At 39.0% G+C, this 26,935-nt stretch overlaps 1 long non-coding RNA gene across 1 annotated transcript in view; it reads left to right on the plus strand.

The window, feature by feature from the left end:
- The first annotated feature begins 1,957 nt into the window (after positions 1-1,957).
- LOC125911129 (uncharacterized) overlaps positions 1,958-26,935 on the plus strand; it is a 30,314-nt gene continuing 5,336 nt past the window's right edge. Inside the window, exon 1 of the long non-coding RNA XR_007454271.1 lies at positions 1,958-2,051. This is a non-coding gene — a long non-coding RNA (uncharacterized LOC125911129). The remainder of the gene's footprint in view (positions 2,052-26,935) is intronic.

A 26,935-nucleotide genomic window follows, 5' to 3' on the forward strand; every position in this document is an offset into this window, starting at 1 on the left:
CACGGTCACGTTCTCCCTCAACGCATTTGCTAAATTCTGAAGTCGTGTGAGATGGGTCCCAGTCACCTGATCTGGAGGGCTCTGTGACAAACACACAGGCAGCCAGAGGTTGGCTGAGCCTTAACTTTGCAAAAATGGCCTCAAATGGCTTCTTGACTGAAGAGAAATAATAAGCCTGCACCTTTGCTGACTAGTAGAGGGGAAGGGTGGCTGATTCCAAAGATGGTAATCTCATATGAAATAGCAAATACTTTCATAAGCAATTGTTCTGTTCAAATTCTTACTTTTATCTATTTTGTCCATCTTTTTTGTAATTTCCTTGAAAATATGAATAGTTATTTAATGTCCTGTCTGCTACCTCGAACATCTGTACCACCCGAGCCTGTTTTATTGTCCTTGTTCCCCTTAGTTTCAGTCACATTATCCTATCTCTTGATTGGCCTGGACATTTTTTTTTTTATTGAATATTGAACACAGATCTCTGATCTCCTGAAATTTGCATTTCGCCATCTATTTTATTGAAGTGGTTAATTTAAATCAATTTCAGGTCGAGGTCTGAGCACCCGGCATCCAGTTCATTTGTGACTCCGTTGCCTTTTGGTTTGGGGGTGCTATTTATTGTTATTTATTGTGATTTCCATTGAATGGCAAGTATTGTTTATGGCGAGTATGATAGAGTCTGCATGATGCTTTCCCTGCGGTGAGGAGTGACCCCATCCTGCAGCTAGGTAAGGGGAATTTCCCTCAATCCGACCAGAAAATGTGGGACCCAACCGAGGTTTGGAGTCTAGTCAAGTCTTGGTCTACTTTTCACCTACAATTCCTGGAGGAGAGCTTGCCAACAGTCCCAACTGAAAGACTGGAGTGCTTTCTAGAACCTCTTTTCCTTGGCAGTCCTAAATTCCAGTTTTTGTTTACCCAAATGCTGTGAGATTGCCAAAAACTCCCTTCTCCTCTTCAGCTGCTTTTTACTTAGCTTCTTAACCTCTGACACCGCTCAATAAGGAATTGGCAAATGCTGAATGGGGTGTACGAAGAATGTCAGGCTCATTTCTCTATGCTTCTTTATCTTCCGTGATCTTGTTTCCTCAAACCCTTGACACCTCATTGGCCTGAACTCCAGTTTTTGTCTTCCGGCCCTGTGATATTTTCAAAAGCTCCACTGCCCTCTCTGCCTCCTGGCAGCCATCTTCTGCCTGGCTTCAAAATCACTTCCATCGAAGATGAACAAATGCCCCAAAAGGAAAAAGAAGGATGTGTACATTCAGCTCGTCTTAATGGCTATCATTTCTTCCTGGGATCTTAGCGCCCAAATCCTAGGCACGTTTCCAATGTCTCCACACAGATTTGATTTACCTATCCTACCTGACTTTTCCAGTTATCCTTGGTGCTATATGGGTTTGTTATAAGCTTGCCAGTCATGGCCAGAAACACAAGTCCCTTCACATTTGTGTTTTATTAATCCTAAGTTAAATATCTTACCTGCGTTTTACAAATGAGGTAACATTTTATTTATGTGCTTCTTTCTTTATTTCAAAGTTTATGTATTTATTTATTGAGAGAGTGAGAGACAGCATGAGCAGGAGAGAGGCAGAGAAGGAGAGGGGAGAGAGAGGATCCTAAGCAGGCTCAGCACTGGCAGAGCAGAGCCTGACATGGGTCTTGAACTCACAAAGCGTGAGGTCTAGACCTGAGCCGAAACCAAGAGTCAGACCCTTAACCAACTCAGCCACGCAGGTGCCCTAAATGAGGTAGAAATTTTAATGAATACATGTGGTTTACCCCCAGTTAGCAAATGGTAGATTTTGAATCCTGAGTTCCGATTCCAGGTTCAGGGCTCTATACTCCATCATAGTGGCCCTTATTCTCTTAACTAAACTAACATCCGATCAGTTGATGATTATATTGTCTGAGATGGTCATAAAGGGAAAGGATACTTCTTCACTGTCACACGCCTAGTTTTTTGTATGCTAATGAAATACACACATATGTATGTTATTTTTCTTTTTTTCAACTGGACCATAATTCTTCTGGTCTGACACTCAACTGAAGTAAGTGATCATATTACTAATTCATTCTCCATATATTTCATAGATTTAAACTTCATGTCAATTAAAACTTCTTCAAAACCAACGCAAACACATTCATAACAACCTGACTTTTAGAAGTATATGCATTTTGTAGATTCTAATAAGTCTTAACATGTAATTTTAGCTTATTTTTCAGTAATATAATAAAAAATAATGATTGATCACCTGAATGAACTATCATTGCTTCCCCCATACTTATATACAACATGTTCTATAGAAGACATATATCATCCTCATTTTATAAAGGAGAGAGCCAAAGCTTAGACATCTGTTAAAAATTTGCTTAAGAGTAGGCGCGCCTGGTTGGCTCAGGCGGTTGAGTGTCCCACTTGGGCTCAGGTCATGATCTCGCAGTTTGTGAGTTTGAGCCCCGCGTCGGGCTCTGTGCTGACGGTGCAGAGCCGGGAGCCTGCTTCAGATTCTGTGTCTCCCTCTCTCTCTGCCCCTCCCCTGCTCATACTCTGTCTCTCTCTGTCTCTCAAAAATGAATAAACATTAAATTTTTTTTTTTTAATTTGCTTAAGAGCAGATATTTGTGAATACGATCAAGTTTAGGTCTGAACCACACAGCCTAATCTGGAGCCCACATCACTAAATACATGTAACTCTATCCCCACACCCAGGGTAGAATACTCTTACTTCTTTCTTTGAAATTTTAATGTCTATTGATTGCCTACTTTTATCGATGGTGAAAGAAAGTGTTTATACAGCTGAGCGAATTGAGTGTGTATGTATTATAGTTGCCCTGGTAGATATACAAAAGTGACAGAAACTTCCAATTTAGTTGATAAGTGAGAACGCCAGCCTAAGAAATGCCCGCTGCAAAGTGTCACTAAGAGCTGACTGACACAGATAAGAGACTTACGAATTTGGACAGTGGGAGGGCTGTGAGCCTATTCTTGGCAATAACTGCCCAGAGGAGGACAGCTCTGGGAGCTCATCTTGAAGGTCAGGGTCTAGAGCAGGGAAGACAAGAGCAAAGCAACTCGGGCAAAGGAACTTCAGAGGCCCAAATGTCCATGGCGTCTAGTCATTAATGCATGGGCATCAAAAGTCTTTTTACTGGGGGTACCTGGGTGGCTCAGTCGGTTGAACATCTGACTCTTGACTTTGGCTCAGGTCATGATCTCAGAGGCCTGGGATCAAATCCCACATCGGGCTCCATGCTGAGTGTGGACCCTGCTTAAGATTCTCTCTCTCTCTCTCTCTCTCTCCCCCTCTGCCCCTTTCCCCCACTCGTGCTCTCTTTTTCTTGCTCTCTCTAAAATCCAGATGGAAGAGTCTTCTTATTGTTCTCCTTTATGAACTTAATATCTTTGAAAAAATTTAACATTTTATTATATGTACCTTTTAAAGAGAAAAACTAGGCAGAGCTGTTCCTGCAGTATAATTGGAATAGGATAACCGATGCAATATTCTGCCCACCGACATTGTCCCCTTGCTGGTGTTTGTATCCATCGACTTGTTCGAGTTCTCAGTAGCTCTAACAAATGCAGTTATCTTTGAAATGGGTGTGGCTCAAGATATTGTCATATGTTAACGGTTTACTTATTTATTTATTTTATTTTTTCAGAACTTACTTAAATGACTTGCTCCGTTTTTTCCCCTTTTTTAAAAATGTTTATTCTTGAGAGAGAGCATGCACACCAGTGGCGGAGGGGCAGAGAGAGGGGGACAGAGGATCCAGAGCAGGCTCCATGCTGACAGCAGAGAGCCTGATGCGGGGTTCGAACTCATGGGCTGTGAGATCATAACCTGAGCCAACACAGGACGCATAACTGACTGAGCCACCCAGACGCCCCTATTAACAGTTTATTTTGAGCTAATTAATGTATTCTCTCCTTACTTTGTCTGAAAGTGGGAGTTGTGTACTGGGTTAGCGATTGGTTCAGCACAATAGGACTTGGTCAGTGACTGCCAACTCCTACATTTTTTTGCCCCCGCTTCTAATTCAGGGCCAGCCAGGGAAAGCCAAATATACTTCCCAAACCGATCATTAAAAGCCCTGCTTTTAGAGAGCCTGCCTCCAGATTCCTCCTGCTAACAACCTTCAATAAGAGCATACTAGCATCTTCCTTTTTTTTTTTTACCCTAAAACTTACCATATTCCCCTTACCGCATCACCCCACAAGTAATGGTGGCTGACTCCTCAGCTGTAGCACAGTCTGAATAGATAGAATCTATCTGTTCTAATTTGGAGACGGGAGGTGGTCTCAGTTTATTTCCATACATGCTACTGGAGGGCAAATAAAATTTTGTTTAATTAAAAAAAAATTTAATGTTTATTTATTTTGAGAGACATTCAGACAGACAGAGTGCGAGTGGGGGAGGGGCAGAGAGAGAGAGACAGAGAGAGAGAGAGACAGAGAATCTGAAGCAGGCTCCAGGCTCTGAGCTATCAGCACAGGGGCTTGAACTCATGAGCTGTGAGATCCTGACTTGAGCCCAAGTTGGACGCTCAACCTACTGAGCCACCCAAGAGCCCCATTTTTTTAATGTTTTATTTATTTTTGAGAGACAGAGAGAGAGAGAGAGAGATTGAGTGGGGGAAGTGCAGAGAGAGAGAGGGATCCCACAGAATCCTAAGCAGGCTCCAGGCTCTGAGCTGTCAGCACAGAGTCCGACATGGGGCCGGAACCCACAAACCGTAAGATCGTGACCTGAGCCAAAGTCAGCCCCTCAACAGACTGAGCAACCCAGGCGCCCTGCAAACAAAATGTTTATTGAGACTTTCAGGTCTCAAGTACTCGGTCCTCTGCGAGGGTGTTGAAAGACTAGAAATAGTCCCTGGCCTTGTGAATGGGACTGACAGTCTAGTAGGAGAGACAGAATAACACCTCCTCCCCACAAAAGTTAAAATAAAATAGATGCATAAAATGATAAAATGACATAAGATAGTCACAAACTGTGCTCATGAAACAAAGGGGCTGTTTTGAAGGAGAGGGGAGTAACTTCTCAAGTTGATATAGGCAGATCTCCCTAAAGATGCAGAATGAGGGAGACTGGCCTAGAATAGAATTTGCGAGGCAGAGGTAGGGATGAGCTAGGACGGACTGTGTGGAGTGCTCTGGGCATGAGGGAACATTCTGAAGCAAGTATTCTTCCATTTTACAGATGGGAAAAGTGAGGCTCAGAGTGAAAGAGTTGTCCAGAGTTTCACAGCCTGTGACTGGCAGTGAGAGAGAGTCTATCTCAGTTTCTCCTACATCCCTGCCCTCCAGGGCTTCTAGGACAGCTGGCCTAGGTGTAGGTTATTTGAATGAAGGAGTAAGGAGAGGGGGGAAAGTATAAATGGAAGGCAGAGTCTGAATTTGCAGGATAGAAAGGATTTTTGAGTTGGACACGTCGGGAAATAAGATAAACTTAAAAAAAAAGTGAGGGGCGCCTGGGTGGCTCAGTCGGTTAAGTGTTGGACTTTGGCTCAGGTCATGATCTCCCAATTTATGGGTTCGAGCCCCATGTGGGCTCTGTGCTGCCGCACAGACCCTGGAGCCCGTTTCGGATTCTGTGTCTCCCTCTCTCACTCTGCCCCTCTGCCACTCCTCTCTCTCTCTCTCTCTCTCTCTCTCTCTCTGTCTCTCTCTCTCAAAAATAAATAATAAACATTAAAAAAAAAAGTGTTGGCAGGATCCATTAAGGGAGCAAACAAAAACTTTTGAGAGGATTGGTAGATTCCGTGGCAGATGTAGCCTCCAGGGTCCCTCACTGCAGACAGTCCTTTCGCTCTATTTAGGGAGCTGGCTGTTTTTGGTTTTCCTTAGTTTGTTTCTGGAATTTGAGCCTGTATCATTTATTTAACCTTCCTCTTCTCCCCTCTCTACCGCCTAAACAAGAAGAAAAAGAAAAAGACACATGATACAAGTTCCCTCTCTCTTGTTTTACCTTGGTGTCATGTCTGGGACAAATCCACACTCGGAGAATGGCTTGGTTGTCCATTAAGGGCCTGGTGCTGCCTGCTGGTCCCCCAGGTAGCCCTTTCCATCAGCCCGATGCTTCCACGTCACCTGTGACTCAGAAGCCCAGGTCCCCAAACACCTCCTTGGCTGAGAGTCCACACTAGGAATATAGCGCTCAGCCCACGCTGAAAGTGACCATGGTGCTCATCAAAACGTGCTGTGTCTGCCAGGATCTTCCGGTGCCCCTCTGATTGTTGTGTTGCTGTCATTTTATGATTTCTTAGGGATTCGGTGACTCACTGATCTCAAGGTTTTTGTGACCGTCGTGTCTCCTGAAAATTATAGATACTTAGTGGGACCTGTTTAAGCATCGCCGCGAAGCTTCAGGAGGAAGCATGCCGCCCTTTCTCTGTTTGGAAGGGCTGAGCATCAACCGTCACCAGAGCTCCCAGAAGTGGCCCCTGATGCAACCGAGGAGTTTGGGAGACAAGCTGGAGGGTCCCATCACTCCACACGTAAAGAATACACACAAGAGCAACGTTTCTCCAATGTGTTGTCACATGGGTGAGACTCTGGAGATGTGAGACTCAGGCTCTGGAGATGTGAGTGTGGGTGGAGAGAGAAGGTGGGACTTGAGGCTGAAAAGAACACAGCTTCCCTCTGGGTGGAACACCACAGCTTTCATGTGGTCATCCTACCTTGTGTTACGTGAAGGGAAGCAGAAATGAAATTATGGTGGGACTGATTATTATATTGCCTGTGTACAGTTCCGTTTATGAGCTGTTCATCTCTAGCCAAGTCCCATCGCATTATGTAATGATACTATTGCCTCCCTCCAGAAGATAGAGTTTAAGAAAATAATCTCCAAGTACTTTGAAATATTAATTCTGCAAAGAATTCGCTCCGATGGGTGTGCAACAATGCAAATGCTTCTTGGCATTCCTCACTGGGAATCAGAAGAGGTGAGAAAAGCTTGGTCCATTTAGATTTCAGAGTTAATGCAACTCCTGGGAGTATTAAAACCCGAGGCATAGCTTCAGACCTGGAATTGCCGGCCTCCATAATTTCTTTGTCTTGGATGAAAGCCTGCAAAATCAGAGGATTCCTCCCATTTTATAAGCTGGGAAATCCAAGTCCTAAGGGTTTTGACCAAGTTCAAAAAATTAAATGGCATCTTTTTATATATGCAACAAAATTGGACAAAATCTATAGCTTGATTATTGTGCCTTGTAAACTTTTTAGTTTTTCCTCTAAGAACTGTGGAACCAGTAGTTCTATTGGCTTCCTGCTTTACCTTGGAAATCACAATGACAGTCACATTTCCATGGAAAACAGGTTTCAGTGGCACATCCCTTACTCCAGACTTTAAATCTCAAGCGCTCTCTACATTTAACTATCGAGTCCTATTGTGTAAAGCTGGAGGAGACATATATTTTTACCTGCACAGACTTTCCTCTTTCTTTTGTGGTAAAAAAAGGCCTCCCTTTTCCTTTTACAAGTCCCCCCCTCCATTTCCCAGTGGGACTCACGTTCTCACAGATGATTAATAACTGTTCCAGGCCCCATGACAGAGTTAGTGGGTCAAGGTAGGCATGTGATACGACCAAGATAAGGCCAATCAAAGTATTTTGGAAGAATCATTTTGGATGCTCAAATAAGGGAGATGTTCTCTCCTCTGACATGAGAGCTCAGGGGTATTTGAGTCTATTTCTTTTATTTCACCACATGGAGGGATCCTACTTGACAATAAAGCCAACTCACAGGAAGTGGGATAATGGAAAGAAAGAGACAGAGAGGATGGAGAGAAGGAGGAAGGTGATGAAGAGGAGAAGAGGGAGACGTCCTCATGACACTGTGTATTTTACAATCCATCCAGTTGAAACCACTTTATATATCTATGTATCTATCAATCATATATTTATTTAATTTTTAGGATAATTTGAATTGGGTTTGCTAATGTAAATAAATGTGTCCTGAGTCACATAACAGACAAATATATGGGTCAATTCTCAGAATATCATATCTTAAATAGCATGTGTTGAATGTATATGATTCATATAACATGATGTTATATATGTTCTGTAATAGTAAACACAATGACACCTATCATTTATATAGTAGACACTCAATAAAGATGTGTTGAATGAATGAATAGAGCCTAGAGGGTGCAGATGATTGTTATAAATTTCTTCAAAGTCCAGGAACGGAGCTAAGAATGGTCCACCTGTGAAATAGAAACTACTAAAAACCAGCTCACAATGTGTACAATACAATGCAATGTCGAATCGCTAATATCACACACCCGAAACTAATATTACACTGTATGTTAACTAATGAATTTGAATAAAAACTCAAGAAAAATAAATCACATAGGTAAGAAATAAAAAAATACAAGGCTCACCAAGATATGTTTTGAAAGTATAGTTGATCTATTTTTAATTTTTTGAGGAACCTCCACACTGTTTTCCAGAGCAGCTGCACCAGTTTGCATTCCCACCAACAGTGCAAGAGGGTTCCCGTTTCTCCACATCCTCTCCAACATCTATAGTCTCCTGATTTGTTCATTTTAGCCACTCTGACTGGCGTGCGGTGATATCTCAGTATGGTTTTGATTTGTATTTCCCTGATGAGGAGTGATGCTGAGCATCTTTTCATGTGCCTGTTGGCCATCTGGATGTCTTCTTTAGAGAAGTGTCTATTCATGCCTTCTGCCCATTTCTTCACTGGATTATATGTTTTTCAGGTGTGGAGTTTGGTGAGTTCTTTATAGATTTTGGATACTAGCCCTTTGTCTGATATGTCATTTGCAAATATCTTTTCCCATTCCGCCGGTTGCCTTTTAGTTTTGTTGATTGTTTCCTTTGCAGTGCAGAAGCTTTTTATCTTCATGAGGTCCCAATGGTTCATTTTTGCTTTCAATTTCCTTGCCTCTGGAGATGTGTTAAGTAAGAAATTGCTGCGGCTGAGGTCAGAGAGGTTTTTTTCCTGCTTTCTCCTCTAGGATTTTGATGGCTTCCTGTCTCACATTCAGATCCTTTATCCATTTTGAGTTTATTTTGTGAATGGTGTAGTTTCATTCTTCTGCATGGTGCCGTCCAGTTCTCCCAGCACCATTTGTTAAAGACACTGTCTTTTTTCCATTGGATACCCTATGACCCAGCAATAGCACTGCTAGGAATTTACCCAAGGGATACAGGAGTGCTGATGCATAGGGGCACTTGTACCCCAATGTTCATAGCAGCACTGTCAACAATAGCCAAATTATGGAAAGAGCCTAAATGTCCATCAACTGACAAATGGATAAAGAAATTGTGGTTTATATACACAATGGAATACTACTTGGCAGTGAGAAAGAATGAAATATGGCCTTTTGCAGCAACATGGATGGAACTGGAGAGTGTTATGCTAAGTGAAATAAGTCATACAGAGAAAGACAAGTACCATATGTTTTCACTCTTATGTGGATCCTGAGAAACTTAACAGAAGACCATGGGGGAGGGGAAGGGAAAAAAAAGTTAGAGAAGGAGGGACCCAAACCAGAAGAGAGTCTTGAAAACTGAGAATAAACTGAGGGTTGATGGGGGGTGGGGGGGGGGAAGGTGGGTGATGGGCATCGAGGAAGGCCCCCTTTGGGCTGAGCACTGGGTGTTGTATGGAAACCAATATGACAATAAACTTCATATTAAAAATATAATTTTCAAACCCAATAACAGCAATGATTTTACAAATTAAAAAAAAAAAAACCTCAAGTATAGTTGATTCGACGAGGTCATCTACTGAATCCAATTAAACAGATAGGATATTTTGCAAAAACTCTTAGCAGCTCTACTGGACTATAACATGACGAAGAAAGCTCCTGTCTTACAACAAAAGAGCAATGAGCTAAATGAAGTTGAGTCAGCCGTAGGAAGTGCTAATGTGTTTCCATTCTACTTGGCTAAGGTTGGAAAGACCAATCCAGCCAGTGTTCTCAGGAATACAGGTGTGTGTCCAAATCCTTTAACTCTAATTCTGTACTTTCAAGCAATCTTTGGCAGATATATGAGTTTAATTAGGGCCAGCTTCATGGGCATGAGACCCGTGCAGTTATACAAGGTCTTTGCTCTTAGAAGAGCCTGGCGCTTCGTTTAATGCCCTGCCATTGCTGTCTTGAAATTCTTAATCATTCTGAGCAAAGGGGTCCTATATTTTCATTTTGTAATGGGCCCTCCCCGTTATGTAGCCAGTCCTGAGTCTAATTTGTGGTTATGTTTCTCATTCAAAATTAATAAAATGGGATTTTGCATTATCAGTCAATCTTCAGTGGATCTGCTTGATTAAAGGCAGTTTTCCACCAAGCATGAAAAGTCACAATCAGTTTTTTAGAGTCAAATTTCTGAATCTTCCGAACTCAGAATCAGAACCCAGAATGAATGTGGCAATATTATGGACAGTTACTACTTAAAAAAGCCCTAAGAAGGTAAATCTTTAGTATCTATTTAGCCTCAAAGTATAAATACATGTGTACCAGTTCATGATGAGTAGAGAGATAAAAATGATCCCTTCAAAAAGGCACAGCTAGAGCAAATAGATATGTCGTCTTCCATAGCTTTACATCAGTTAGTTATTGGGAGATTTGCAAATAGAGCCTATTTCTCACACTGTTAGATTATATCGAGATTACTTCCAATCACACACACACAAACTGTCCTAGGGAGATACTTCAGGAAATGTAACGTTTATACAGAATATTGTTGTGATTTTCTTCTACAAAATGAACTCACTGATTGAGAATCTGTATCAGAAAAATACTTTGACTCAACACCGATTAGGTTTTTACTGGCTAGCTTCTCCATAGTTTTATTCCGTACCAAAAGAAAATCAGCACGTTATTAGTTCAAGATGAGAACCTGACAACCAACTATAATCTCAACTGTTGAAATGCATTTTTAAAGATGTTTATGCATTATTCAGTAACCTACCTTGAATCAAACATGTAAAAGCCCAAGAAACAAAAAATATATAATATATAACCAATATTATCACCAGATGGTAGACTTTATTTGTTATCCTAATTCCATTTTACATTTAGAAAATAAATATCAGCATGAATATTTAATACATTTGCTATAACAGAGGCAAAAGGCCAATATTATTATTGTAGGAATGTGAGGCTCAGAACCATTTAACTTTAATGGCACTGTTGTTTTTATATTGCTGCACCATCTATTTTCATTGGAATAAGCTAAAACGTTAGTAGATTGTTGCCAAAAGAGTCTAAGAAGCAGCTCTGTATCTTTTCTAAAAAAGCGTGCTTAAAGTCAATATATTTGTTTAAAAACTAGATCTCCACTTTTTATGCCTTGTTTGATGATCATGCCTTCTGCTCCTTCTTTACAAGAGATTAATGAGTTCACGTATGAAAATACTTTACCTTGAGAGTTTTAAAGTAGAATACAAGCTTAAAACGAATATGCAACACAAGATTTACCTCGGATCACCTTCTAAGAGTTCATTTATTTGGCCTTATAATGTCTAAATTATTGGTGAAAATTCATTGAGTCTCAAAGTGTGAAAAGGAAGGGGGTATCAATGTATTTCACAGAGCTCTGGAAATGTGTGTTTTTGTAAAAAGATGCACGGATGCTTCAAGTGTGTTTGTTTGCCGGTGTTCTTATTTGCATTTGAAAGGAGAATTTATGCTGTGAGATGCCCGGCTCTTTTGGGGTGCCCCTAGGAAAAGATGGTTTCTGTGGAGGGTGAAGCAGTTTTAGCCATAGATTTCTAGCTCACTGGTTCCATGGCGAAGACTTTTGTTACCACGGGGTTACATTTGGGGAATCAAAAGAAACCTCAGAAATGGTATAGATTTCCCAGTTTGTTTTACCGGTTTTAATTGTAGGGTTTCAAGGGCATCAATTTCACTTGCTTGTTTTATGTGCTTCTGTTTAACCAAACATAATCATCCATTAATTCATGCAATATACAATCATTGAGTTCTTGTCCCAGAGGATGCCAGGGCTAATGGGAAGACATAACGGCACTGTTGACCAGGGTGGGAAAATCCAAAAACCATTCTAGAGAAATACGGCTTCAACAAGCTGTCGGAAACTCATGCCCACCAGAAGCACGAGTATGACATTATGTTCTACAGCACATCCGAGGACAAAATAGAATAAGTTAGTGTTCTCATTTGTCATGTGAGAACTTAAATACTTATCTCTGAGAGTTATTATAAAGATAATAAAGTCATCTATAAAAAAACAAAGCAGGCACATCAATCTAATAAATAAAGCATAGAATTCCTTGTGATTACATGCATAGAATACATATGCATATACAACAATATATATACCATATGTACTATATATAATATCATATATAGTATATAACGTATACACATTTATACACACCAATCAACAGAAAGTAAAATATTGGGCAATTTCTGAATAGCAGCATACTACAAGCTACATGTGCTTTGGAGACCTCATAATTGAAGCTCATAAAAATTTCATTCCTGCTGGGCCAATACATGCTCTTGAGAACACAATGAATTTCATGAGAGCAGAGCAACGAGTAGGTTTTCAAAACTGAGGGAACCAAGCGTTGTTTGGATTTAACCTTCGGTCCATTCTCACTCGGCCTCGTAAATAGAAGAAAGCATTTTTTGTGTGTTTGTTTCACTTGCTAATGTCCCGAGCATGGTAAATCCTCTGTAGCACACTCAGAAAGACACTTAAATTCATCACATAATAGGGATACTAACAGAAACTTTATGCAGAAACACAGGCACCCTGAGCCAGGCCATAATATTAGCAACTGTAAATCATTCAAAGAATAGAGGAGCTGGAATGTATTTTTCCCCAGCTTGATTGGGGTTTAATTGACAAATAAAATTGTAAGCTATTTAAAGTGTGCAGTGTGACGATTTGAGATAGATACATATATATATATATATATATATGTATATATATATATATATATATATATTTACATATGCACACTTTTTTTTAATTTTTTTAATGTTTTTTTATTTATTTTTGAGACAGAGAGAGACAGAGCATGAGCAGGGGAGGGGCAGAGAGAGGGGGAGACACAGAATCTGAAGGGGGCTCCAGGCTCTGAGCTGTCAGCACAGAGCCCCACGCGGGCTCGAACTCACGGACTGTGAGATCATGACCTGAGCTGAAGTCAGACGCTTAAACAACTGAGCCACCCAGGCACCCCTACATACACACACGTTGTAAAAGGATTCCCACCATCAAGTTAGTTAATATATCTATCACCTCACATATATACTCTTTTTTTTTTTTTTGGTAAGAGCATTTAAGTTCTAGTTTAGGCAAATTTCAATTATATAATACCATGCTATCAATATAGTCACATTGTTATGCATTAGATCCTCAGACTTTATTCATCTTATTACTAAAAGGTTGTACCTTTTTAACATGCCCTCTCTGTTCCCTCGACCCCTCCCCCCCCCATCCTGACAACTAACTTTGTGTGTGTGTGTGTGTGTTCCACAAATAAGTGATACCATGCCATATTAGTCTTTCACTGTCTGGCTTATTTCGTTTAGAGTTAATACCCTCCACGTTCATCCACATTGTTGCAAATCACAGAATTTCCTTCTCTTTTCAGGCTGATGATACTCCGTTATATACATACGCACACGTCACGTTTTCCCCACCCACGCAACCATCCACAGACAACTAGGTTGTTTCCATTTCTTGGCTGCTGTGAATGACCGTGCTATGCCAATGGAACCACAGGCATCTCTTCGAGATAATGTCGTCCCCTTTGCATATATACCCAGAGATGGTAGTGCTGGGTCTTACTGTAGTTTTCTACTTTTCAATTCTTGAGAAAGCTCTGTAGTATTTTCCATAGTGGCTGCACGAGTGTAGCTACCCACCAACGGTGTACAAGGGTTCCATTCCTCTACATCCTCTTTTGTCTTCCTGATAGGAGCAATCCTAACAGGTGTGAAGTAATAGCTCATCGTGGTTTTGATTTGCATTTCCCTGATGATTTGCGATGTTGAGCACCTTTTTACATACCTGTTGTCCACGCGTGTATCTCCTTTGGAAAAATGTCTATTCATCTCCTTTGTCCATTTTTTAATTGAGTGGGTTGGATTTTCTTGCTATCGAAATGTATGTGTGTGTGTGTGTGTTTTTTTTTTCTAATTTTTTAAATATTTATTTATTTTTGAGGCGGAGACAGAGCGCGAGTGGGGGAGGGGCAGAGAGAGAGAGGGAGATAGAATCGGAAGCAGGTCCGAGCTGTCAGCCCAGAGCCCGACCTGGGCTCCAACCCAGGATCCTTGAGATCATGACCTGAGCTGACGTCGGACGATTAACCAACTGAGCCACCCAGGCTCCCCGAATTATATGAGCTTTTTAAAATATATTTCAGATATTAACCTCTTATCGGATATGTGATTTGCAAATATTTTCTCCCATTCCATAGGTTGCCTTTTTTGTTGTTGTTGTCTTGTTTGCTGTGCAGAAGTTCCTCAGTTTGATGTAGTCCCAATTGTTTATTTTTGCTTTTGTTACTTGTGCTTTTGTTGTCATACCCAAAAAGTCATTGCGAAAACCAATGTCAAGAAGCTTATTCCTTATGTTTTCCTCTAAGAGTTTTATGATTTCAGGTCTTCTGTTCAAATCTTTAGTCTGCTTTGAGTTTATTTTTGTCTATGGAGTAAGATGGGGTCCAGTTTCATTCTTTTGCATGTGGTTGTCCAGTTTTCTCAACACTGTTTATGAAATTGAAGAGATTGTCCTTTCCCCATTATACATTCTTGACTCCTTTGTCACAGATGAATTGACCATATATGTATGGATTTATTTCAGGGTTCTCCATTCTGTTCCACTGTTCCTATGTCTGTTTTTATGTCAGTACCTGTTTTTGATTACTGTTTTGATTACGATAGCTTTCTAATATAGTTTGAAATCAGAAAGTGTGATGTCTCTAATTTTATTCATTTTTCTCAGGATTGCGTTGAATATTTGGGATCTTTTGTGGTTCCATACAAATTCTATTTATGTGAAAAAGGCCATTGGAATTTTAACAGAAATTGCATTGAATCTGCAGATTGTTTTTAGTAGTATGAATATTAATTCTTCCAATTATTGGAATTATTCCAATATTCCCTGAACACAGAATATCTTACTATTTATTTTTCTCCTCTCCAGTTTCTTCCATCAACGCATTACAACTTTTAGTGTAGAGATCTTTTGCTTCCTTGGTTAAACTTATTCTAAGTATTTTATTTTTTTTGGTGCTATAATAAATGGGAACTCTTTCTTAATTTCCTTTTCTTAATTCTCTTTCTTTCTGAATTTCTCTTTGATATTCATTGTTGGTACATAGAAAAACAACTGACTTTAGTACACTATATCCTGCAACGTTACTGAAACCGTTTATTAGTTCTAGCAGCTTTTTGGTGGAGCCTATAGGATATTCTATATAATAACATCATATTTCTATATACAACATCATATCTTCTAAAAATGAGACAGTGTTACTTCTTCCTTTTGAATGTGGATATCTTTTATTTCTTTTTTCTTGCTCTAGCTGGGACTTCCAGTACTATGCCGGATAAAAGTGGTGAGCGAGCTTCCTTATCCTGTTCTTGAACTTAGAGGAAAAGCTTTCAGCATTTAACCACTGAGTATGATGTTAGCCATGGGCTTTTTATATATGGCCTTTGTTATGTTTTGGTATGTTTTCTCTATACCCAGTGTGTTGAGAGCTTTTATTGTGAAAGGATGCTAAATTTTGTCAAATGCTTTATCTGCATCTATTAAAATAATCACATGATTTTTAACTTTCATTTTGTTAATGTGCTATATCACATGGATTTGCAGATATTGGGATGGACTTACATCCCTGGAAAAAGTTCCATTTGATCATGGTGTCTATCTTTTGAATGTATTGTTGAATTCGGTTTGCTAGTATTTTGTTGAGGACTTTTGCATGTGTGTTCATCAAATAAGCTTGCAAGTGTTCCTGCCTCTTCTATTCTGGGGAAGGATTTTGAGAAGGATTGTTATTAAATCTTTAAATTTCTGTGAGAATTCACTGGTGAAGCTATTTCGTCCTGGACTTTTCTTTCTTGGGAAGTTTTTGATTAATGATTCAATCTTCTTACTAATAATTCCACTCTTCCATTCAGGTTTTTTTTTTTTTTATTATTATTTCTTCACAATTCAGTCTTGATAGGATGTATGTTTCTAGGAAATCATTTCTAGGTGGTCAAATTTGTTAGTGAAAAATTGGTCATAGTTACTAGTCTATCATGATCCTCTGTATTTCTGTGGCATCAGTTGTTAATGACTCTTCTTTCATTTCTAATTTGATTTGTATCCTTTATTTTTCTTAGTAAATCTAGTTAAAGATTTATCAATTATGTGTATCTTTTTAAAAAATAAGTCTTCTGGAATGCTTCGGTGGCTCAGTCAGTTAAGTGATGACTTCTTCTCAGGTCATGATCTCACGGCTCATGAGCTAAAGCCCCACATCGGCCTCTGTGCTGACAGCTCAGAGCCTGGAAACTGCTTCAGATTCTGTGTCTCCCTCTCTCTCTCTGCACCCCCCCCACTCTCTCTCTTAAAAATAAAATAAACATTAAAAAATTAAAAAAATGTCTTCCATTTTACTGATCTTTTTAATTGTATTTTTAGTCTACATTTCATTTATTTCTACTCAGACATTTATTTATTGTTTCCTTCCTTCTGTTTCCTTCTTTGATCTTAGTGTGTTCTTTCCCTAGTACTTTGAGATGTAAAGGTAGGTTTCTTATTTGAGTTTTTTTTTTTTTCTTAATGTAGGCATTTATTGCTATACACGTCCTTTTAGAATGATTTTTGCAGCATCCCATAAGCTTTGGTATGCTGTGTTTTCATTTTCATTTATCTCAAGATTTTTTTTATTTCTTTTTTATTTCTCTTTTCTTCTTTGACCTATTGGTTGTGCAGAAACACGTTGTTTAATTTCTAGGTATTTGTGACTTTCCCAGTTTTCTACTTGTAATTGATTTCTGTTTTTATACTGCTATGATTGGAAAAGACTCTTCATTTGATTTCCATCTTATTATATTTATTAAGTCATGTGTTTTGGCCTAACATATAGTTTATCCTAACAATATTCCACGTACACTTGACAAGAGTGTATATTTTGTTGCTGTTGGTCAGAATTTTCTCTTTGTCTTTTAAGTCCATCTGGTATAATGTGTAGTTTAAGTCCTATGTTTCATTATTGATTTCCTGTCTGGATGATCTATCTGTTGTTGAAAGTGGATTATTGAAGATCCCTACCATTATTGTATTGCTGTCTATTTCTTGCTTTAGATTTGTTAATATTTGCTTTATGTACTTAGGTACTCCTGTGTTGAAAGCATAAATAGTTACAATTGTTATATCCTGTTGATGTTTGATCCTTCTATTGTTATATAATGACCCTCTTTGTCTCTTGTCACAGTCCTTGGCTAAAATCTTGTTTGTTTGTTTGCTTTTTTTGTTTTTTTTTTTTTTTGTTTTTATGCCTATAGATACCTCTGCTTTCATATGTTTTCCATTTTCATGGAATATCTTTTTCCATCCCTTCTCTTTCAGTCTTTCACCTTAAAGCTGAGGTGAGTTTCTTATAAGCAACATGTAGTTGGGCCTTGGTTTTTGATCCATTTAGCCACTCTATGTACTTGGGAGAATTTAGTCCATTTACATTTAAGGTAAATATTGACAGGCAACTTACTGTTGCTATTTTGTTAATTGTTCTCTGGTTGTTTTGTAATTCTTTTATTCTTTTATTATTCTCTTCCTCTTTTCCTTTGTGATGTGATGATTTTCTATACTTGTATTCTTTGATTTTATTATCTCACTGTATTTTACCTTTTGTGTATCTACTATAGACTTTTACCCTGCTGTTACAATGAGGCTTACATAAAGTATTTATATTTAATATTTATAACAGTCTATTGTAAGCTAATAAAAACTTCAAATGCATAGCAAAGCTACCCCACCCCCATATTCTATGCTTTTGATGTCACAACTTACATCTTTTACATGTATGTCTGCTAATTACTGTCATTACGGTCACTTTAAATACTTTTGTCTTTTCGGGTGCCCTGAGTGGCTCAGTTGGTTAAGCATTCGACTTAAGCTCAGGTCATGATCCCACGGTTCATGAGTTCCAGCCCCACATTGGGCTCTGTGCTGACAGCTCAGAGTCTGGAGCCTGCTTCAGATTCTGTCTCTTCCTCTCTTTCTGCCCCTCCCTTGCTCTCTCTCTCTCTCTCAAAAATAAACATTAAAAAAATTAAAAACACACAAACAAAACGAAACAAAAAAAAACTTTCTGTCTTTTAACTTTCACACTAGGGTTATAAGTGATTCACTGCCAATTAGAACAGTATTCTGAATTTAAATATATACTTATGTTTACCTGTTGGTTTTAAACTTTAATGTGTTTTCATATTACTAATCAGTGTCTTTTTTCTTTCAGCTGGAAGGCATTTTTTAAAACATTTTTGTAAGGCCAGTCTAGTGGTGATAGCAACTTCAGCTTTTGTCTGTCTAGAAAACTCTTCATCTCCTTCAATTCTTAAGAACACTTTTGCCATATGGAGTATGCTTGCTTGGTAGTTCTTTCTTTCAATACTTTGAATATGTCATGCTAAATATTTTCTGCTGAAAATATGCTGGTAGCCTTATGGGCATTCTTTTGCATACAACAAGTTGTTTTTCTCTTACTACTTTTAAGATTCTCTTCTTGTCTTTAACTTTTGATAATTTAATTGTAGTGTTTCTCAGGGCTTTTGGATCTGGATTCCTGTTCCTTTCCCCAAGGTAGAGAAGTTTTCAGTCATTATTTCTTTGGATAAGCTTTCTTTTTCTTTTCCTTTCTCTTTTCTCCTTCTGGGACCTGTATAATATATCTATATCTATATTTATATCTATATCTATATCTACATGTATCTATATATACATATCTATTATATATATTCATATTTCATAGGTCCACTTGATGGTATCCCATATATATATATATATATACACACACACATATCCCATACATATATACATATAATATTCATAATCATATTCACATTTTATATTCATATTCATATTTCATAAGTCATTTTGTATACATATCACATATACATATGCATATACACACATCCCATATACGTTTACATACAATATTCATATTCATATATCATAGGTCCATTTGATGGTATCCCATAGGTCCTCTAAGCTATCTTCACTGTATTTCATTTTTTCCCATTTTTATTCTTCTGATTGAATGAATTCCATTGCCCTCTCTGAGTCCACTGATCCCTACTTCCATTAATTTAGTCTGCCTTTGAGCCCTGCTAGTGAATTTTTCATCTCAGTTATTGTATTCTTCAACTTCATGATTTCTGTTTGATACTTTTTAATATTTTCAATTTGTTGAAATTCTCACTTCGCTTATCCATTGCTCTCCTGACCTACATGAACAGTTTTATGACCGCTATTTTGGACTCTCTATCGGATGAAATATTTATCTCTGTTTGATTAAGATTAATTTCTGGGTATTTATCTTGTTCTTTTGTTTCAAACATATTCCTCTGTTTCTTCATTTTCCTTGACTCTCTGTATTGGTCTCTGTACATTAGAAAAACAGATAACTCTTCCATTCTTGACCGAGTGGACTTCTGTAGAAAAGTAAGCCTATTGATCAGTAAAGCCTGAGATGCTAACTGTCTCTCAAACTTTTGTATTGTCCAAGCCTCCTTCTGTGTCCTCAGTGGCTCCCAGAACTTGAGATTGTGCCGAGATCCATCAGTGTCCCAAAGAGGAAGATTGCAATTAGTATCTAGCAAGCTGATTAAAAACTAGAATCCCAGGCAGCTGCTGGGAAAGTATGTGGTTAAGGCCCTTCCAGGGAGAAAGTGAGAGAGAGACATTTTTGCTTGCTTCCTCTGTGTTGGGTCCAGGTCTCTGGTCACGGTGGTGGAGGGAGGGGTAATTTTGTGCCATCAAAAGCTGTTTCTTTGTTTGCTACAAGTTCTGTGGTACTTGTGAATGCAAGCCTGTTGGCTGTTAGAGTTAGATGATGTGAGGACCCATTCCTAGGATGAAAACTAAGATACTTATTTGTATTTAAATGATCAGAATGATACTATTTTCCCAGGGATGGAAAGTAAATATTGCAACCTTAGCATGACAAAAATAGATTATTTTCTGTTGAACATAATCTAAAGCTAATGGATTCTTTATATTTCGGAATTATAAGGATTATAAAAAATAAAACACAGTTGATTTTAGTAGTTCATCATTATCATCTAAAGTTTATCATTATATTTGGGAGGCTGAAATGCTCTTAATCATATAAAAAATTGATCAATAACTTCTTTATACTAAATGAACACGTGACACATCAGGGTAGAATTTGAATGAGAAATTAATTATGCTATAAATGATTGCTTTTATAAGAGAATCTTACGGGACTCTTCAAAAGAGAAAACTAACTCATTCTTCCTAAAGAAACACTCAAGGGGCAAACATATATGTTATCTCCTAGGTGATACTGACTCATTGGATAATTGGGTCTCATGTCATAATAAGAGAGAGTAATTCCCCCAGGGCAATGATGCACTTAAACAAAATAGGTCAGAGGTATGAATAACAGAAGAGGCAGTTAGAAAAATTCAGAGTCAGCTCAGAGATTGTTTGAAAACAATTCCTGTCGCTGGAGACAGTTTTGTTTTCATTAGCGGCCAAATATTCCCAAACAAATGAAGGGAGAACGAAGTCAGATAAATGTATGAAGACTTACACGAGGGTACCAGGAACTTTGTCCACATGCTACTGAGCGCATCAGCAGAACAGCATAATGCAGTCCGAATGTGTGGGCTAATGGCTAATTCGTATTGTCTTCTAGGTTTAAGAACAGCTAATTTTTCTTCCGTAAACCAAGTTTGCACTCGGCAGCACTCTAGGGCAATCGTATTTGTATTTTGCTAATCACAGTTTCGACATAATGCTATTTGCTCCTTGATGATCCACTAAAGCCACTCTCAGTCTTATCCCCAAACATGTCCTCAATGCTGACACGTATGCACAACTATTGAAGACTGCTAAGAAGTAGTTCTGTGCTGTAGACATTGCCACGGGGAACCAAACATAGAGATGTCATTTCATTTACGTCTTCCTGCTCTTTCCTCTCTTGCGTCTACTTTATTGGATATTGATTCCATTCGGAAAGGCTTCTATCTCCTGTCTCTTGTTTGGAGGTATTAGGAGCTGATAGAGGGTCATATACAGGCTTCGAATTTATACGGATGTTCTAAAACGTCAAGCTTTTTTTTTTTCAACGTTTTTGGGGTTTTTTTTTGTTTTTTTTTTTTTAATTTATTTTTGGGACAGAGAGAGACAGAGCATGAACGGGGGAGGGGCAGAGAGAGAGGGAGACACAGAATCGGAAACAGGCTCCAGGCTCCGAGCCATCAGCCCAGAGCCTGACGCGGGGCTCGAACTCACGTACCGCGAGATCGTGACCTGGCTGAAGTCGGACGCTTAACCGACTGCGCCACCCAGGCGCCCCAAACGTCAAGCTTTTTAAAACAAAGATCGTTCATGCTCTTCCTGCCAGTTTGCTTAACTCATTTCGCCCTCTCCCTTGTTCTCTGGCCCTGAGAGTCAAACTGATGCTCCCCTTCTATTCCCCCGTGGGAAGAGTTTGATGTAAATGAGAAAGTTGGTAGAGAAATACAGACTCAGGTAATAGGGGCCTAATTATCTGCCTTTGCCACATTTTAGGAAAGACAAAAGGTCAAAGCTATAGAGGCATCATTCTGAACACGGAGGTATTGATAAGCATGTTCTAGCTTGCAGGTTAAGTCTTTCGTTGTTTATCATTTCTCTTCCCTTCCCTCTCTCCCGGTTTACAAAATAGAATCATTGTAAAAGTACCTTTGGAACAGTTTATATGACTACCTGCCACATTAAACAGAATTCTGACCCCCCCAGTGTGAGACCAGATTTACTGGTTTGGCTTAAATAAAAATGCAATAAAATTGTGTCATCTATGGCTAACTAGTAGGGACCTCTCAATCTGTGCTCTGGTGAGCATTAGGTTAGCAGGTAGTTAATGATTACTACTCATTTCCTAGAACTGTGTTGTCTACCGTTGCATTTTGATTCAAAGAGCTGTAGAAATACCAATAATGGTGATAAAAATGTGATCGCGTTCGACCAGAACGCTGAGATACGAACAATTAAAAAAATTATTGAAGCTCTGTTAATATTTACTATTTTAGGTCAAAAGTTCAAGGACATCAGTAAGAGTGAACTGATACTCACTTACATGGAAAACATGAACAGAAGGGTTAGTTAAGGATGAATTTAATGTAAGCCAACAGCAATATTGCAATGCATTAATAGTTTTGACGAACTAGGAAGAAAAGCTTTGAGTGGGGAGACAGAGTTTGAGCCCAGGCTCTGCCTCTCCTTCATTGGTCATCTGACCCCGGACAAGTCCTCGATGCTTAGATTTTCACATCAACACAATGAGGGATTTGAATTAAATACCCTAAGTTTACACTAAAACCTGATGTAGGTTATAAAGGCAAGATGAGCAAGAAGAAGAAATAAAAAGTTGATAGATTTAATGGAAGGAGAGATTTGTACTGAGAAGTCAATGTGATAACCTTGGATATAAGATTATGTGAAGCCTTGTTGATGTTAGAGTAAATCAGATAGTTATTAAAGATTCAAAAAATCGTAAGTAAGGTAATAATCATGGTGTAAGTGTTGGTATAAGGGAATGTGACATATGAATTTAGAGAAAAATTAAATAAAATAACAACAATTAGAAGCATTTTTTGCAGTAAATTCAATGGTGATATTCTGTACTATTGTAACCGCAACAATAGGAACAAACATGCATTTATTTCTTACTTTCTGGCTAACACTATATTAAGTATTATATAAGCACTGTGTCATTTAACATGCCATATAAGAGACGTCTCCATAGAAAAAATTAAATCAGCAGGTCATGCTGGATAATACAAAAGTAATGTTAAAACTAGCCAATCGTGATAAAAAAAAGTGTTTTTTTTTATTGTTAATGTTTATTTATGTTTGAGAAAGAGAGACACAGCACAAGTGGGAGAGGGTCAGAGAGAGAGGGAGACACAGAATCGGAAGCAGGCTCCAGGCTCTGAGCTGTCTTCGCAGAGCCCAATGCGGGGCTTGAACTAGACAGACCACGAGATCATGGCCTGAGCCGAAGTTGGAGGCTTAATGGACTGAGCCACCCAAGCACCCCGTGATACAAAATTTTGAGTTTGAATTCTGCCACATGATGATGCCATTGGATTCAGAAAGCCAGTCAGTGTCAGGGGAAAGATTTGGTGATAACTTTTGGCCATGTTGAATTTGAAAGAATTTCCCTAAGGAAATATAAAACATACATTTCTAAGCTATGCTGTGTAGACCTAGGCATTCAGGCCCTAAAAGCAGATGATATTTACAAATGAGGAAACGTACACAGTGGAACAGGATCAAAGGGCTTGGATTTCAGGAGATAATCATAGATTGGTGAAGTGGAACCAAAGAAAGAAAAAAAGGAGAATGGAGGAGAATGGTCACAAATGCTAAGAGAAGGGAGAATTTCAAGAAAATTGAGGGGAATTGAAGGGGAACATCGGCAGTGAAAACTGCCATATAGCTCAAGGTGTGTTTCAGGTCTGGAGCAAACAGGTATATTTGGCTAGAAGGACTAAACTGAAGCTCCTGGGGTGCCTGAGTGGCTCAGTCCATTAGGCATCCAACTCTTGACTTTGGCTCAGGTCATGATCTCACGGTTCCTGAGTTCAAGCCCAGCATCAGGCTCTGCGCTGAGAAGGTAGAGCCTGCTTGGGATTCCCTCTTTCTCTCTCTCTAAATATAAGCTTTAAATAAATAAATAAATAAATAAATAAATAGAAACCCCTTCAACATCCACCAAGATACTGACAGTGGACGACACTGAACTTCGTTAGTAAGTGAATTAGGGCTGGGTCTTTATGATATTCAACAAAAACTGATAAAATAGCTCTAGAAGTTGGATCTCAAAACCTATCGGAGAAGAAATGAAACCTACTTCTGTTAAAGATAATTAGAACTATGGAACAGACCCTGGTAACTCCCAGTGCAACTCCTATTCCCCACACTACCCTCCCCTGCCTCTCTTTCACCCTGACAGAGCCCTGAAATTATTCAGGTTCCCATTCTCCTCTGCTCAAAATTTGGTTTCATTAGGCAGTTGGCTCCATTGGCAGCCCCAGGGGAACTTGTCTAACATACTCATCATGATCCTGTTTTCTTTGGCTAGTCACTGTTCCAGGCGTGGATATCTGATACCAACTTAGCCAGGGAGAAATAAAGAGAAGTTGGCTAGGGGCCTTCTAGGAAAAGTTTTCCTGACTGATTTTAATACCTGCCCTCTGACCCCCCCCACACATACAAGAAAAGAAACCTGACATTTCCTTCGTAGATCTGGATGGGATGCCTGGAAGTCCTGCAGCCAACTTGTAACCAAGAGGGAAGTAACTTTGAGGACAAAAGATGGAACAGAGAAAGGAGGGAACCTGAGTCCTCGAGGATATTATTGAGATGTTTGCCATACCATGCTGCATTTCTAGGATTTTCCTTTACTTAAACTATTGGAATTTTCTATTGCTTGTAGCTGAATGCAATCTATAATGAAAATGTGAATATTACTTCTGGCATTTTCCTCCCTCCCTCTTAATTTTCTCTTGTTATCTTTTATTCAGCTTTTTGTATTTTCTTCCAGTGAAAGTCTTTTACAGAAAATATAACTACTCTAGAAAAGTCCCAATTCTAACTCCTAATTTTGTAATTATTGTCACAATTGAATTCTTTGCTGACTAGATTGGGTGGTATAGTGGTGAGGGGAGGTAAAGAGAGTGCGTGAATACAAGAAGAGTCTATTATTTCCCAATTTTCCTTTCCACAATCATGGCACAGATTTAAAAGGAACTGTGTATAGCATTATTTCAGGGGGATTACAATAAAAACCAAAATCTTTATATAAATTTCTCCAGCCTTTTGTTTTGGGCTCCCATTTTATGACTCTTTTCAGGCATGGCACTTGCATTAACGAGTGCAAGCAAAGCTTCATTGTTCAATATGGCTCTCTAATGAGAAAGAATAAGACTAAGTATTGAGAATGAAAATTGTACATTTTTATGTGGTGGTTTATAGACTATTACTTCTAATTGAAATTTGAAGTTCGCCTTTACAGTTAAGGTGAAAGCAGAAAATCACACATTATGCCCCTCTCTGACATAACAGACTCCAGCCTGGAGTGAGAACTAGTCTTTGACAAAGGGTAGCACTTACATATCAAAAGAAACAGAGAGCTGGCATTGTCTTCAAAGGTGAAATTTGAATGAAGTCCAAAGTCTGTAAAGAAGGCATCTGTGGATGGTAAGGACTTATGATTGTTGGAAAGGTTTTGAGATTGCTAAAAATGGAAGTTGAGGGGGAAAAAATCTATTAACGTGTCCAGGTGATGGAGATATGCCTGTGTTAGGGACCCAGTTTGCTGTTTTTTTTTTTTTTTCCCCCCGCCAACCTAAGAATTTGCTGTGTAATCTGGAAGAATGCTGCAGAATAGACTTGGAGAGTTTATTTCAATTGGTTTAACTACATGGGATAAAACTTATGATAATGGAGCTTTCCAAAGCACTAATATACTTGAGTACTCTGAAATCTGCTCTTTCAATAATTACTCCCCATGCATTCCCAATGGGTCCAAAATTGCCCTCAAGGGGCTGAAAATCCGTCCTTGAGAGAGGAGTGGAAAAATCTCAGTCCATGAAGAGTTATACAGTATGTCTGTGAAATTAAAATTTCACAGGGGAGAGAATAATTAGGAGAAAATAATCTACAAAAGCGGAAGGGAGTTAATAATGAATTTAAAAATGTTAGTCTACAAAAGGGATTTATTTACTCTGTAAAGAAAAAAGAAAAAAATACACTCTGTCATTAGGAGGTCCATCTGAAGCTTCCAGAATTACTTCAGTGACACAAGATCCATGATATAAAGGCTGCTTCGGCAGAACCTTGAAACTGTACGTCAAAAATGTAAATCTTGTTACGATTTTTGAAAGTGGATATGAATGGAAACTTTTACCATTGGTTCAGAACTGTAGCTAAAGGTTTAAGGTAAAACAACACTCTTAACTACCTTCATAGGTCTATCCTGGGCCTTTGGTCACGTGGCCGGTCATCCCTACTACGTCCTTCTTCCTTTCCTAGAACCACGTAATTAAAGGACTCAGGAGAGAGAGGGAATTCTGAGACTGTTTTATGAACAGAGAACTTCCCCCCTGATTGGGGAGGCAGCACTCAGGAGGATGAGAAATTACTGACACAATCGAGGGAGGCTGGCATCTCCTTTCCTGGTTGGACTTCAGCTTGGACGGCACACTTGCTGTGGGAAGCAGGTGGGAAAGGCAAGGAGAGAAAGAGAGAGAAGAGACAGACAGAAAATCCCTAGGGGAAAAACGTCCTGAACTACCGTCATCTGACCTATGTGTTGCCTGCATTTTCCATCAATCGTTGAGATACTGTGAAAGACAGGCCAAGAGACCCTCATAACAAGAGGCTTAGAGTAGTTCCATAGAGGGGGAGGAAGCTAAGGAAATTCCAAAGGAGATCAAAACAGAATATGTCTCCAGTAGCTAATTGTGAAGTAGAGAGATCCGCCCAAGGTGCCTCTTACATTATTCACTTACGTCCCCCCAAGGCAGGTGGAACGTAAGCTATGGTCACGTAGAAAGGCATTGATAGCCACGACCAACGACATCCACTTAATAAAAATAGTCGTGTTCCTTTTAATCTTCTCTACTCCCTTACTAACCCCGAGGAGCTAAAACATAAATAAATAAATAACTGAGTGAAGGAA

This window comes from Panthera uncia, assembly GCF_023721935.1.
Source record: "Panthera uncia isolate 11264 chromosome C1 unlocalized genomic scaffold, Puncia_PCG_1.0 HiC_scaffold_3, whole genome shotgun sequence".
NCBI lineage: Eukaryota > Metazoa > Chordata > Mammalia > Carnivora > Felidae > Panthera > Panthera uncia.